Consider the following 17259-nt stretch of genomic DNA (forward strand, 5'->3'; position numbering starts at 1 on the left):
ATCTTATGTAGGCTAGGTATATCTAAGGTATAAATTATTAAGACATTCAAACTTTGCCATGGGCGCCATTTTACATAGGTACGCCACTACGCCACTGCTTCCGGCTTAAGTGTGACGCTGCTTTATAAAGCGTCGATTGTTTTAATCGTATTAATGTTATAATTATTTTATCTTTAAGTATCGATATAAATTATTTCATTATTAATATGCTTTAATAATGATTAGAAAACAATTGCACATGTTTAACTAATGAACGGACATTTTTTACACAAGGAATGAAATAATAATTACACCGTTTTACGATGACCTTAGTTCATTGTTTTTTAACAGTTGATTTTCTCTTTAAATAATTTCACTGTTAAATCGTGTTTTTCATCTTTTAATTTTGATTCTTTTATATTTTCATATATTTTATTTCTTAATGAATTGGACACACAAAACACAAGTTGTATCAATTTACTAAAGAAATCCTAACAAACAAAACGAATTCATCAACTTCTTGAATTGCTAGAATAAGAGGTAAGTTGTTATTATTATTTTTTATATTATTATTATCATCATCATCATCATCATCATCATCATCATCATCATCATCATCATCATCATCATCATCAACACCATCATCATCATCATCATCATCATCATCATCATCATCATCATCATCATCATCATCATCAACACCATCATCACCACCATCATCATCATCATCATCATCATCATCATCATCATCATCATCATCATCATCATCATTATTATTATTATTATTATTATTATTATTATTATTATTATTATTATTATTATTATTATTTAAAATATAAAATAAATTAACTCCGATAACGTTTAATATAATCTGAAACATTGAAATAAGTTTATATTTTTATTGCAATCAATTAAACAAAATATTGATTTCGCCATGCCTTATAACATACATGCATAAAAAAGTCTTCTTCTCCCATTTAAAATAAAAATCTTGTAAAAATATTTTTTTTCAATCGATGTTTATTTCAGTAAAACTTATGATTTCTAAGAAAATAATAATAGTTATCATATACAAAATAATTAATTCGAAGTTGGTTGAATTGTTAGACAACTGAGCACAAAAAGTTTTTTTTTAATATTTAATTGTTTTAACATGTTACAACGATTACAGATTAACGGAGAGTGTCACCAATGTTGCGATGGTGACTAGGATAACGTTTTTCTAGTACCTCAATGTAAACAAAAACACCAACCATTTTACTTTTTTTAGAGGTGTTCGATGTCGCTGACAACGAATCTAATAACCAAACCCGTCACAAATTTACTGTTTGCATGGTATGAACTCCATGACCCTGGGACTCTTTTGTGTCATTTCTCCGTCTTCAGTAGAGTTTTCTTATAGTGAAGTGACTTATGACATCGCGGCAGAATCTTTTGTAGACATTTAAAACAACAATCTGTGTGTGTTTTATGTAGTTTGTAATTGAGGTAAAAAAATGTAAGTTTTCATGAGTGCTTTAGGGTTAGGGTTAGCTAAAAAATTAAAAAGTTTTCACGAGTAGTTTCCAAAAACATATTTTTATGTTTTTCGTTCTTTTTTCCGTGGGGGTATTCAATTCTAGAACTTTTTTAGTTTTACAGGTGCTTCTGCAGTTTAATTAACCGTTTTTCTGTAAGTAATGCAGTCACCGACATTTACTGAGTAAAATACCGTTTAACATTTAACAAAAATTCTGTGTACATTAAGTATGAAGGCGGTTGCGGGGCGGAGGGGGTGGTGGTGCTCTGCCATTTTTTGCATCCGAGATCAATTGATACTTTTAAATTTGGTACTTATGCATTTTTGGTACCGCATGATTTGTAAATAGTGTTTTCAGGTTAAATTCAAGATCCACACAAATTTTTTTATTCAATCGTTAGGTGGAAGTATAGTTACAAAATCCCTCCCCTCCACAAGATAAAAATGGCTTTGCATTCTTATTGATATTTTAGTGAAAACGAATTACTATATCATTATCTTTCTTACGAAAATAAAATATAATTATTAATTCTTTTTATGACTCTCTTTCACTGTTTATGCTGACGACATAAAGGTTTGCTTCACAAGATCTCTAGCTATGGTATAGCTGGTAATGTCTTCTCAATTATTAAATCATTTCTTTCTGATAGGTTCATAAGAGTAGTAGTTGAGGGGCACAACTCAGAAGCTCACAGTATTAATGCTGGTGTCCCTCAGGGGTCCATCCTGGGCCCAACTCTTTTCCTGATCTACATTAATGATCTTCCAAATCACATCCTTACATCATTTGTAGACATTTATGCTGACGACACTACCATTTATGGTAGCACATCTAAGACAGTAAACGACCAAGTTCTCTCCAATTCTCTCTCCTCTGATCTTGAGCACATAGTACAATGGGGAAAGGAGTGGCTGGTTACTTTTAATGCATCTAAAACCAAGCTTCTCTCTTTACATAATCAACATTCTAATCCACATTTGGCATCAATTGAAATGAATGGCTCTCGTCTTCAGGAGGCCTCAAGTTTTGACAAGCTTCTGGGCTTGACCATTACTCCTGATCTTAAATGGAACACGTACATCAAATCTGTTGCCAAGGCGGCTGGAAAAATGGTGGGATCTTTCTATCGATCCGGTAAATATCTCACTGCTGATGCTATTCTCTATCTATATAAGAGCTAGGTACGTCCAAGGATGGAATACTGTTGCCACATCTGGGCAGGAGCTGCTAGAAAGGACTTGTCCTGCCTTGATAGAGTTCAAAATAGACTTCATAGCCTCGTAGGAGATGTCCTTTTCTCCTCCTTGCAACATCTATCTCACAGAAGAGATGTTGCGAGTTTGTCTCTGATATATCGTTATTTTCATGGAAAGTGTTCGACTGAGCTTCAATCTATGGTCCCCCCTCACCAAACTTTCACAAGAAACACTCGTCTAGCTGTAAACACTATCAATAATTCCCCCCACTCTTTATCTGTGCCTTAACCTAAACGTAGATTCCATGAACAAAGCTTCTTTCTTAGAACTGCACGCCTGTGGAATTGTCTTCCGTTTTCCTGCTTTCCGGCTGACTACAATATGGTTGTGTTCAAGTCTAACGTAAATAAGTTCTTGATGAGCTGTTCCATATAAGTTATCAAATTTACCAAATTTTCATTACTAATGATTACTATATTGTCCAATTTCTACTGTACACTCTTTAACCCTTATCCTTGAGTGGCCTCTGGGCCTTGATAATGTGGTGATGCCTATGTAAAAAAAGGTGTGCATGTAAAAAAATGAAAGAATTGACAATGGTATTTTAGTAATAAGGATAATGAAACATTTTAGCAAAAATTCATTCTGACTAAAGTAATTTCGAAAGTTTGCAATCAGAGTATTTAATCAGAAATGATTACCTGATCTAATCAGAGAAATCTTGTTTATTTGATTCTCGGGAGCGTTCTTTTTTTGAAGGCGGTTTCATTCATTCCAGAATGACTGAATATTGTGTTGTCAGCCACTAAGATTTTGAGAAATGTGAGGGGAGAAACATCATTATTTTTTGATAGAGAAAAGGAAAGATTATGGTATAAGTATATGCGCCAGTAAAATAAGGCGAAACCCCATATATGACCCTAATGCAGAAAACCTCCAGGTATCGCTTGGTTGAGTTGTACTTATTTTTAAAAGGGGAAAATAATGGCTACTTTCATTGTATATCTGTGCGATCGTGATGATGTCATTCCTAGGATTAAATCTAGGGTTTTATTATAACGGATTAATGGGTCAAAAATGTCGTTCTATAGTTACCTAAGATAGTGTCTAACAATATAGACATAATGAATTAGTATGTGGCATCTGTTGTTGTAAATCTATTATATTTTGGTCGAGAGGGGAAAAACTGTGCCGCTTTTATTATATATAGGTATAGGACAGAAAATAAAATAGATAAAAAATATAAAATAAACTTTTTAAAAATCGACAGTAACACACTTTATATTACGAATTCATTTAAAAAGTTTTAGTAATACACAAGCAGAAAGTCCCCGCATATAAAATCACCAGTAGGTTATTTGATATAACAGGGGTGCGTTCAAAGTGAATGTTTCTGTTTAAAGCAGAATTATATCATGATACTTGACTTATAGTCTTTAAAACTGTAATTACAAACTATTATTACAACACAAGCAGATAGACACGCATATATAATCAACAGTAGATTCTTTTATATAACAGGGGTGCGTTCAAAATTTATATTTCTGTTTAGAACAGAATTATACCACGATACTTGACTTATAGTCTTTTAAACTGTAATTCAAACTATTATAACCACAGAAGCAGATAGACACGGCATATAAAATCAACAGTAGTTTCTTTGATATAACAGGTTCGAAATGAATGTTCAAATTTTAACCGGTTTTCATCAAATGAAAATGAAGTCATGTCATTTTTTCTATGGCGACAATATTATCGTTCCACCTTGTATCTTAGTTTTTCTTCCATAACTCGATAATTTATATAGTGAATTAAGTTATAATACTACACACACACACCGTTTAATATAATTATACACACACACACACACACACACACATATATATATATATATATATATATATATATATATATATATATATATATATATATATATATATATATATATATATATGCATTGTGCTGCCACTTTTCTTGTTGGAAAGCATTTTTCCCAGTACTGCCCAGAAATATGACTAAATGATCCCATTACTTTTTAAAGTTCTGTAATGTTGAATTAACTTATAATACTACACACACACACACACACACACACACACACACACACACATATATATATATATATATATATATATATATATATATATTCAGGCACACACACGAACACACACACACACACATATATATATATATATATATATATATATAATTTAAAGGAGATTAGAGCAATAGTCTAAAGAGCTGAGTGTATTTTAATGTAACAGTGAAATTACCAGTTTAATTAAAATACAGGAAAGAGAAAGTGCTCGTTGTAATTTAGATATATAATAAGCTCGATAGGGAAATATCCTAGAGCTAATTCAATATTAAGTAATATTTTCTTATATATATATATATATATATATATATATATATATATATATATATATATATATATATATAGGAAATTTATTACTGTGAGTCCAGAATGAGTTTACAAATTGTTTCAACTAGAGGAAAATCCTCAAAGAGAGGAAAAATCCAACTAGCATCATCAGAATTCATAGATGGACTAAGTTATAAAGTCAAATAAAAATGGAAAGATCGTAGATAAAGGGGAGTTAGAAAAGAAGGGGGAGTGGTGGGGAGAGGACGTTGGAGTGTATTAAAAAAAGAGAGGGGTTTATAATTAAATATTAATTATGTGTAAATTCTTATATACGTGTTTTTTAACGGTTTAAACTTAAAAGACGCTACTTTTGTTGATAACGGCATAAGTAACAGTTAATTTAAAGGATCACCATGGCAACAGGTTGGAGAGTTAATGTTAGTGAAGGAACGGGTTGAAAATGGGGTTTAAAGTAATTTAGCCGGGCGGAGAGAGATTGAAAGATATTTATTGTTTATAAAATGGAAAGAAAAAGAAAAGGAAAAATAAGTTAATGAATTATACTTTACAGGTTTATTTTAATAGTGTAATGATATATATAATTAAATATAATAAATAAATTAGCCGGGCAGGTAGAAATAATACGTTACAGGTTTATTTTAATAAAATAAAATAAAATAGGTGAAGGAACGGGTTGAAAATGGGGTTTAAAGTAATTTAGCCGGGCGGGGAGAGATTGAAAGATATTTATTGTTTATAAAATGGAAAGAAAAAGAAAAGGAAAAATAAGTTAATGAATTATACTTTACAGGTTTATTTTGATAGTGTAATGATATGTATAATTAAATATAATATATATATAAATAAATTAGCCGGGCAGGTAGAAATTATACGTTACAGGTTTATTTTAGTGAAATAAAATAAAATAGGTGAAGGCTTAAGTAAGTAACTTAAATAATAGAAAAAAAAACATTTTTAATAAGTAACACACAAATATAAGCACACGCATAAATATGTACAGCAAATGCATATACGTAAATGGGGGAAAAGCACATGCGTGATCACACATACATACATACATATATATATATATATACATATACATATATACACAAACATACATATATAAACACATATACATATATGTACACATACACAGATACGTAAAAATACACGCATATATACATATATAAACATATATGCAAGTACACATACATCCAGATGCAAACACTTACACATACATATATATATACATATACATATACATACATATATATACATATAAATATAAATTAGCTGGGAGGGGGGGAATTGAAAAATATTTTATAAATAATTTTTAAATTTTCAGGCGTTGTAGTTGAAGGAAAGAGAGAAAGAGAAAAATATAAATTAATGAATTATAAGTTACAAGTTTATTTTACTAATATAGAAATAGGTAAGAATATCAGTAAGTTAATCAAATAATAAAATTCATAAAATTATTAGGGAGATATTTATAATAAGTGAATAAAACACATACACACAGAAAAACACACACACAAATATACATGTAGAAGATACGTAACCAAATACAAATATATATAAAAAAACACATACATATACACACATGTAGAAGATACGCACAAACACAAATACATATATATACATACATATACACACACACATATATATATACACACATATAAATACATACATATACACACATATACATACATATACAAACACACACACATACACACGCACACACACATATATATATATACATGTGCACATATATATACATATATATATATATATATATAAATTAGCTGGGCAGGGAGAAATTGAAAAAAATAATTTTTTGTTTTTAATTTATTATTTATAGTTTTTTGAATTGTCGGGCGTTAAGTTGGAAGAAAGAAATGAGAAATAGAAGGGTAAATAGGTGAATTATACGTTATAGGTTTATTTAATAAAGTAAAAAAACTAAGGATATAAGTAAGTTAATTAAATAATAAAAATTAATATAATTATTAATAAAATGTAGATAGTAAGTAGATAACAAAAACACACAAATACATACACATGAGTACACATGTAAAAAATACACACATCAATGGGGGAGGAGCATGTGCTTGAGTATATGTACAAACACAAATACGAAAAATATGTAAATAAGCTTCGTGTTAAAAAATATGATAATTATTATTGAAAGAATTAGTAAGAGGTAAATATAAGAGAAAAGCGTATTATATATGTTATATGTAGATGGTAAATTAAATAATTAATTAAAATAGAAGGTAAGTAAATGATTAGTTGTTAACAAGTAGATAATAGACCGAGAGGCAAGTCGAAGGATACCAATTGTGATAAGTACGTAATTGAAATAATAGAAATCGAGACCTGATTATGGAAATAGCCAATAAGAGACTATGGGGCGAGAACCTTTAAATAATGACATAAGGAGTGATTAAGGCAAAGGGGGGGTACAAAAATGAGTTTGGTAAAGAGAGATGTAGCTAAAAAATGGTGGGATAAATAGGTGGGGGTTCTGTGGAGGGGTTCTTTTAAAATGAATGGGGGACTATATAGTTTAGGTTGTAAATAGGGTGTGTGTAATTCGTTAGTGTTAGATTTTAGGGGTGGGTTATAGTTATTATTAGAAGGGTGAGAAGTTGCTTAAGAGGTGGGATTTATAATGTTTACAATTAAGTGAGGTTTCAGTTTTTTTTATTTAGAAGTTTATCTCTATCTCTAAAATTAGTAATCAGTAATTTTTCAGTTAAGCATAAATAACATGGGGAGTTTAGTGATTTACAGGTACTAGCTCTATTAAGAATTTCCCAGCTAATAATTGGGGTGAGGTTGTTTCGGGTAAGTAGTAGATAGTGGTTAGTTAATGAAGTACTATTTGGGTGGTTGGGGTTATTTAGGGAGCATTTATGCACTCTAAATCTGTCTTTGAACGTGGTGCTTGAGAGGCCAATGTAAAATTTTTTGTTTTGTGGGTCTTCAGCAGGGGCAATAGTTGCTTTGTAAACCACATTTGTTGAGAGACAATTTTGCTGGAGCGGGCATTGGGGTTTGTTAAGGCAGTTACAGTTATTTTGACCATTGTTATTATAGTTGTGGTTATTTAGTATTTTATTGTTGTGTTTTTTAATTTTATTTTCTAGATTATTTGTGCAACTGTAGCTAAGCTTAATAGTGTTCTTATTAAAAATTTTATGTAGAATATTACTAGGGGGGAAGTGGTGATTAAGAAGCATGAAGAATTTTTTACCTAATTTAGTTTTTATCATATTATTATAGGGAGGGTTAAACCAGAGGACTTTGCGGGATCTGTTATTCCTATTTGTATTGTTGGGTTTATTAGGGTCCAAGTATGTAATATTAGGGTTGGAATATCCAGATTCCTTTAAAGCATTTTCAAAGAAGGGTTTGTGTAGGTTAAAAATGCTGGAGTTAGATGAGTTTGTGCTAAGCCTTTTTTCTATTGATTTAGGGATATGTTTAATAATGTGTTTGGGGTGGTTGGACATAGGGTGTATATATAGGGGGTATGTATTATTTTTAGTGTATGGTTCATAAGTATTATTAGGGAGGTTAAAGGTAACATCTAGAAAATTTACTGTTTTTAAGTTGGAAGTTACTTCAATCTTTAGATCCATATTCTTCAGTTCCCTGATAATGTTCTTTTTAATGCCTTCGCACTTTGGGCCGCTTGCGTTTTCAACAATGATAAGGCCATCATATCTGTAAAGTCCCACGTTGTTGTTGGGGATAAATTTTGTGATATTATATAGGATGAAAAGGCCTACTAAGTCAGTAGCCTCAGCTGCATCAAAAGCACCCATCGCAAGCACCATATTTATATATATATATGTTGCGCTGCCTCTTTTCTTTTCTGCTTGGAAAGCATTTTCCCCAGTACTGCCAGGAAATGACTAAATGATCTCATAACTTTCCAAAGTTCTATAAGGTTGCACATTACAAAATTTACTCTTTTTTCTTATCGAAGGATTAAATTAAACTTTTGTTACTTCAAATATTTTCTGAGAAAATATCAAATGTTTTAAACAGTATTAAGAAATTTTGATAAATTTGAAGAGTTTAATTAAAGTAATTTTCTCCAGAATAGGAAAAACCTGTTTGTAAGTTTTAGAATAGTTTTGAAATGATATATTTTAGATCAGGATTAACATGTCAATAGTTAAGTGACGTCACAAAGTAAGTAAATTGTAAACAAAAGCAAATAAAAACACGAGTAAATGAAAGGAAATAACATCGATCGAACATAGGTATGTAAGATTCAAAATAGCAAATATTTACTCTTTCAAAATATATTATTTTAACTTATCTTAAAATTGCAAAAAATATTTCTACTATACTTTTGAAAAATCCTTAAATCGGGTGTCACAAATTTTATTCCATCATATTTCAGAACTTCATTAAGATATGTTATATGAAACACATACTGTTCTCAATGGCATAACTTCAATAGCCGAGTAAAGTTCACTGTAAAATAGCAATTCGTGATTGTGTGGGTCGTCAGTGCATGTTGAAGAGCTGTCAGCTAATTGGTTCATATTCCGAGTTACTGGTCTGTCAAACCTAAATGATATTCACCGCAGGTTTGCCAACCATGACTTGTTGATTTAGTGTTTTTCATCAATTAGTTGTCCAGATTACTCGTTATAATACATCAAATATTCCAGTACCTTCTTTCCCAAAATTGTATCAAATAGTTATCTGCTGCCTTTACATTCATCACCTTTAGTTCTTTTTAAGACTTATTATATCAAGTGGCTTCATACCTTGTCTGTAGCGACTTTCATATAAACAAACTAAATAACTCTTTAATTACTCAAGTTGAATCGGATTGTAAAAAGCTTCATTATTTAGAATGCTTATCTTACATGTGAGTAAGTTAAAAATAATTTTGAATATATACTATATACTATACAAAATAAGTTTAAAATAACAGTTTGAATATAAGCTATATAAAATAAGTTTAAAATAACAGTTTGAATATATGCTATATAAAATAAGTTTCAAATTACAGTTTGAATATAAGCTATATACGTTAAAATAACAGTTTGAATATATACTATACAAAATAAGTTTAAAATAACAGTTTGAATATAAGCTATATAAAATAAGTTTTAAATAACAGTTTGAATATATAGTATATAAAATAAGTTTTAAATAACGGTTCGAATATATAATATATAATAGCCAATATTTACTCTTTAAAAATATATTATTTTAACTCATCTTAAAATTGCAAAATTATTTCTACTATACTTTTGAAAAATCCTTAAATCGGGTGTCACAAATTTTATTCCATCATATTTCAGAACTTCTTTAAGATATGTTATATGAAACACATACTGTTCTCAATGGTATAACTTCAATAGCCGAGTAAAGTTCACTGTAAAATAGCAAATGTTGTAATTCATGACCGAGTGGGTTGTTAGTGCGTGTTGAAGAGCTGTCAACTATGGTAAGACTGTCAGCTAATTAGTTCATATTCCGAGTAGCTGATCTGCCAAATATAAATGATATTCACTGCAGCTTTGCCCCCCCATGTCTTCTTGATCTAGTGTTCTTCATCAATTCACTGTTAGGTAACTCGTTATAATACATAAAATATTCCAGTACCTTCTTTCCCAAAACTGTAGACAATAATCTACTTGTTTTCCAAATTAAGGTAAATATTTATCTGCTGGTTTTGTATTTATCATCTTTAGTTCTTTTTAAAAATTCTTGTATCAAGTGGCTTCATATTTTGTCTGTAGCGACTTTCATATAAACTAACTAAATAACTCTGTAATTACTCAATTTGAATTGTATTGTAAAGATCTTTATCATTTAGAATGCTTATCTTACATGTGAGTAAGTTTAAAATAACAGTTTGAATATATACTATATAAAATAAGTTCAAAATAATAGTTTAAGCATATACTATATAAAATAAGTTTAAAATAACATTTTTAATATATACTATATAAAATAAGTTTTAAAAAAAGTTTAAATATACCTATATAAAAGAAGTTTAAAATAACAGTTTGAATATATACTATATAAACTAAGTTAAAAATAACAGTTTGAATATATACTATATAAAATAAGTTTAAAATAACAGTTTGAATATATGCTATATAAAATAAGTTTAACATAACAGTTTGAATATATATAATAGATACTGTCATACCTGTAACATGTCAATTACATTTTAGAACGAAAGTTTGGTGGATTATAGAATGCTTTGATCGTTAGATATACATAACATAAAACATGAAATAAAAATCAAATTCAAAAAGTAAATCTTGGGGCAAAGAAGAAATTAGACGTAAAAACTAATGAAATCTGTTTAAAATATTTTTTATTTGTTTATATTAATTAAATATAAAACATTCATAAACTGCTCGATATTTAAAGATAAAACATTAAAACGCTAAAAAGGTAAACGTATGTGGTTACAAATAATCCAATGTTCAACTTAATTGCAGGGAAACGTATATTTCTCATCCAAAACCCATTAGTTTTCAATTATAGGATTGACAAATTAGAAATAAAAAAGCAAAGTAAATGCCTCAATCTTCATGCGTTAGTTGTTTTGTCAGAAAAGTTTAAAATAATACATTTAATCTTTATCATAGTAGTTTAAATATTTTGTCTTACTAATATTTAAAGATAAAAATTAAAACGTTTATAAGTTAAATATTTGTTGTTGCAAATAATGTTTGCATTCAGATGAATTATGGGTGAATGAATATTTTTTTTCTGTTTTTTCATCCCAAACAAGTCACAATGCCATTCGGACTTAAGATGCAACTATTTCGAACCAAAAATGCACGAATATTATATAATAATATGGGTTGATTAAATATGTATTATCTCTTCATAGTAATTAAATATTTAGTCTTAATAATATTTTAAGATAAAATATTGACACGTTAAGTTAAACAATTGTGATATTTTACGTTCATATGAATAGGGTTGAACAGATATTTGAAGATAAAACATTCAACACGTTTTTTAACACATTTTCATCACAAACAAGGCATATAACTAGCTGGATATAGATGACTAATATTGAGGAGAATTACTAGGAAATGAGTTGATCAATGTCTGTACACATTACATTTAAAATACTGCATATCTGTACAGTCAGGTAAGCAGCAAAGTGAGGAAATTAAAAGCCTTACAATGAACTACAAGAGTAAAAGTCTTTCAGGTATATAGTAAAGGAAGGGGCAAGATTTTGCTGCTTGTCGTATTAAGTAAAAGTATGTATGTCGAGGTGGTACAGTTACTATATATTCATCAGAGCACATTCCATAAATTACTTGAAAAATGTGGTACAGGGATTCAACATTATCAAAGTGGGACAGAGGGTGGATCTTGAGCGTAGGGGCGGGACCTATCTGATTTAAGGTTCTTTTTGAACCTTATCTAAGATTGGGGTTGTTATAGTTGCACCAGCTCAATGTATATTCTAATGTAATCTAAATGTTTTACATAAAACCTAAAATAATATGGTTAGATCAAATGTTTATAGTAGTTTAAATGTTTCGTTTTACTAATATTTAAAAATCAAACATTAAAATTCATGAGTTAAACATATGTAAATCAATGAATAATCTTAATAATATATATCATTTAAACTAATGCATTTCTGTACAGTCAGGGAAACAGAAAACAGAATTTCAAAGTCTAGCAGACTGATGAAGAACACTAGAAGAGTAAAAGGATTTCTGCTATATAGAAATGCCAACATGAAACAGTGCTGGATTTTTCTGCTTGTCGGATAAATAGAAGTATGTAAGTCCAGGCGGTACAGTTACTATACAGTCGTCAGAACACATTTGATTAAATTACTTGAAAACCGGGTATAGGGATTAAACATTGTGGGAGTGGGGCAGAGAGAGAGAGAGTGGAGGTTGGGTGTGGGGGATTGATATATTAGATTTGAAACTCTTCTTGAAACTTAACTGCGATGGAGTAAGTTATGGTAGTTGCACCAGCTCATGTGGCAATAATACTCAATGCATATTCTAATGTAAGCTTTGAATACGTCTAGGACACTCTCAGAAAAATGAATTGTTTAGTAGCGTTTAGAAAACTTACCTTTTCATGAAGTCTTTGTAATGATCTCACATTATTTCCTAATGTACTTGGGCCCTGTCGGTGAGGCATTAGAATACGCCGACTGCTCCCCCTGCAGATGGTAAAATTCCCTCAATGGGGGTCCTGGACATGAGCTTAAACTACGTCCAGTGGTGAGGCCCCAGCTTGTGGACTTTGGGGAGTGTGGAGCCACCCTTTAATTACCATTACTCCCAGGTCCACTCTGACCCGGAGTGGTAGTACCTGTTAGGGTCCCAACTATGGTTTAATAGAAACCGACGTGAAAACAACAAATATATTCTATTAAAAAAATGTTCTTCAAAATCTTTGGATTCGGCATTAAATAACCCGAAAAAGGTTGATATGCGGTAAAACAAAAACAACCAACCAACCAACCTAATGTACTTGATAATTATTAAACTAAAACATGGTTGGTGTCGATATTTAAAGAAACTTGAAACCTTTAAACTCTTGTAGTTACACATGAGATAGAAAAAGAAATACAGTTTTAGTTGTAAGGAAAACAGTTCATATTTTTCAATCAAAAATAAGTTATTTCCCTTGACATTTTTTCTGACATTAAAATAGGGTTGTACTTTCCAAGTTTTCTGGGCAGGCTTACATACTATTGGGAGAAATAAAACTTATGCATTATGTTGTTATAATAATGATATACAACAAGAAAACATTAAAATTGGATAGGCAAAATCAAAGTTTGATGTGTCAGTTTAAATGCTATTTAGGTCTAACTTAAAAAAAAACAATCCAACAATATAACTTTATATGTTAGATATGTTCTAAAATTGCATTCTCCATAGGCAGTGGCTATTTTTACAGTACAGGTTTATTTTTATAGCACTTCTAAACTTATTTTTCACACTGACATAAAAATAGTGAAAATAAGCCAGTCTTGTGTTAGTGTCACTAAAACGACAATTTAAACTTCATTCCAAATTATCACCTTCTCTATATAAATAAAATGAACTCATTTTTTCCCGTCTGATTTTGACATTAATAGGATTAAAAATCAAGATATTTCATGCAAATATAATATGCACAAACGGCAGAACAATATCTGAGGTGTGTTATAGGCTTATTATTTCTCAAATTCCTCGATAATCTTAGATTTCTATACTTTTTCTGCTGAGAAATCACGGCCAAAATCGGTTAAGATCAATGGAAGTGGTAAAATATTTTCTCTCTAATAAATTCCTCCTCCCCCTGCCACCACTTAACACCGTTTGGGGATCGTTCACAAGGAACAGTTGAGAAGAGAACACCGGTTTGGCTTCGTAGTTCTTTCATGTGAAGTTATTTAAAATCACTAAACTAAGCTGCAGTGCTCTGTGGCGTAGTGGTTAGCGTGCTGGACAATTCACATTATATTTTCACGTTCGCGCCGACCTACCGTAGTCGTTTTTTTTTTTGTTTTTTTTTCCTAAACAACTGGAATGGACTTTTCTTGGTGGCCGAACTGTTAACGTTGCAGATGTTTTTTTTTTGTTTTTTTTCACACTTTATTTTCCTACTTTTACTCATGACTCCGGGTTTGATCCTTCCTACTTACCTACCATAACATTTTTTAAACTCCCCCCCCCCGTCCCGGAAACAAACACTCGGGCAACGCCGGGTACCCCGCTAGTTACATATAAACTGTTTATAAGAAAGGAAATTATTACTCATATAGGCATTTGTATTGAAAAGCTGAATACGTGAAGACAAGGTATCAAATTGTATAGTCAAATTATTTAGAATTTTAGTACTCTGAACTTGTGGAATTCTAGGAATTAGAGCCAGTCCTTATAACATCTGACTCCTTAACCTTGTTCATGAGGACACAGATTGAGACTGATGATAGAAATGGATAACAAAAGATATCCCTGATTTACTAACTTATACCTTTTGACACAACTTGTGGCTTGTACCAGTCTGCAATACATCCTTGACAATCAGTACAATGATGTCTTTACATCGACTGAAACATTGGTGAGAACAGTAGTCTGAAGAATCCAAATAATCCAAATAATAAATGCAAATTTCCAAAAATTTGAAAATATTCAATGCTATTAAAATTGTATGGTAGGAAAAAGATTACATGCTATAAAATTACTATAAAGCTAAAAAAAAGATTACATGCCATAAAATTACTATAAAGCTAAAAAAGATTACATGCCATAAAATTACTATAAAGCTAAAAAAAGATTACATGTCATAAAATTACTATAAAGCTAAAAAAAAAGATTACATGCCATAAAATTACTATAAAGCTAAAAAAAGATTACATACCATAAAATTACTATAAAGCTAAAAAAAGATTACATGTCATAAAATTACTATAAAGCTAAAAAAAAGTAAAATTATCATACGCATGTGCGCCCTCTATAAATAGATACAAAATCCGGGTAAGCAAGCGAAGTACCACCTACCCGTTCACCTAAAACATGGTTATGCACGCTGGCAGACAAGTCAAATGTAGCTGGCCAAAGAAATAAGCTAAGTGAAACTAACCAATCCTAATCCTACCAAAATGCCAACTGCATTTTTTGTTTTTTTTTACTTTTTTGCCAACTGTTGTTTATACTTTCTTTCTTTTAAATTTATTTATTTAATGTATTTTAATTATATGCGTATCTATTGTATTTAACTCCTTGCTTCCATGCGAGCCGTCTGTAGTTAGAATTCGACTCGAAAAATGAATAGCTTAGTCAAAAGAATACCTAACAGAAGCGAGGATTTATTTATTTATTTTTCTACTATAGAAGACAGAAGAACTTTATTTAAGTAGTATACTTAATATCTGCAATTACCATACGCTTGCTTGTATTAATAAAGTGGCCTCCATGATATCCATACTAAACCACTGAACTTAGCTTATAATTTAACTCTCACTATATTTGTAACTGCAATATACAGTATCTTAGCTGTGATACTAGGGCTAATTTTCTGAGTAGATGCAACACTCTGTGCCTGACCTTAATGACTACCTATAAATAATAAATACAGAATACTAATTCGGAATCACAATGAACTAGTTGTTCCTCCTATAACTGGGGGGAACCCTAACAGCTAGCTACGAAATCTTAATATACATTTTACCTCCAAGACGACTGCGTTTGTCTAACCTGCATGTAAATAAAAAATGTTTTCCTTTCTTTAAACTTAACTTTACGTGTAACTCAAAATCCTAATGGAGATCTAGTGTTTGTAAATAGATAACCCCTTTTCTCTTGAACGCTAACAATCTGCTCCTTCCCACTAAGCCACCACTAAACTCCCACATTGCACCTCATTTTTAGTGGAATCACTAACTTCCAGTCCCTAACCCTCACATGCAAACTGTTTAATAGCCATCACTAAACATCTATACATTTCTACCTCTAAGGCATGCATTAGAGCTCATTCCTATCCAGTAAGGTATTAAACAGCCAAAGTACGTACTCAGAAGCAAAGCAATCTGCATTACATAACTGTCCACTCGAGAGTTTTGCAACGATTAATACGAAACTGAACCGACACTCCTTGTTATGCAAAATGTCGCATAAATCTTATTTGAAAACTGAAATTATCTTCTCGATAATAGAAACACACTTTATAGCTACAACTTCAACTTTATTCGCATCTACTGAAAACCTGCCCATATATCTATTTACCTGATTACACATGACTCAAACTTGCTATTTTATCCATACTATATTGCACTTACATCTTAACCCTCGTATCATCTAAAATAGTTTGGTCACAACTCGTAGTTCAATTCTTAATACCTACTCATACTGTAACATTATCCTAGACCTAAGCTAACATAAATAAAATAAATAAAAAGGGAAAGACTCAAACCACATTATCTCCTCCCTAACAAGACTTCTTACAATCATAGTTGCTTACACTGCATGAGCTCCACTTATCCCCTTTATCCAGTAACAATGAAATAGCAATGTCCCTAGAACACTTTGAGGAGTGTAACTAATCAGCAGAGATATAACCTCTACAAACTAACCCAGTAACACTAACTAACCATGCGGGTCGCAGAAATACCTGGATTAGAACCTAGGCGCTGAGCAAACCCTCTCAGTGCTGACGG

This window comes from Euprymna scolopes, chromosome 46, assembly GCF_053919585.1.
Source record: "Euprymna scolopes isolate OS-2025 chromosome 46, ASM5391958v1, whole genome shotgun sequence".
In the NCBI taxonomy this organism is placed as follows: domain Eukaryota; kingdom Metazoa; phylum Mollusca; class Cephalopoda; order Sepiida; family Sepiolidae; genus Euprymna; species Euprymna scolopes.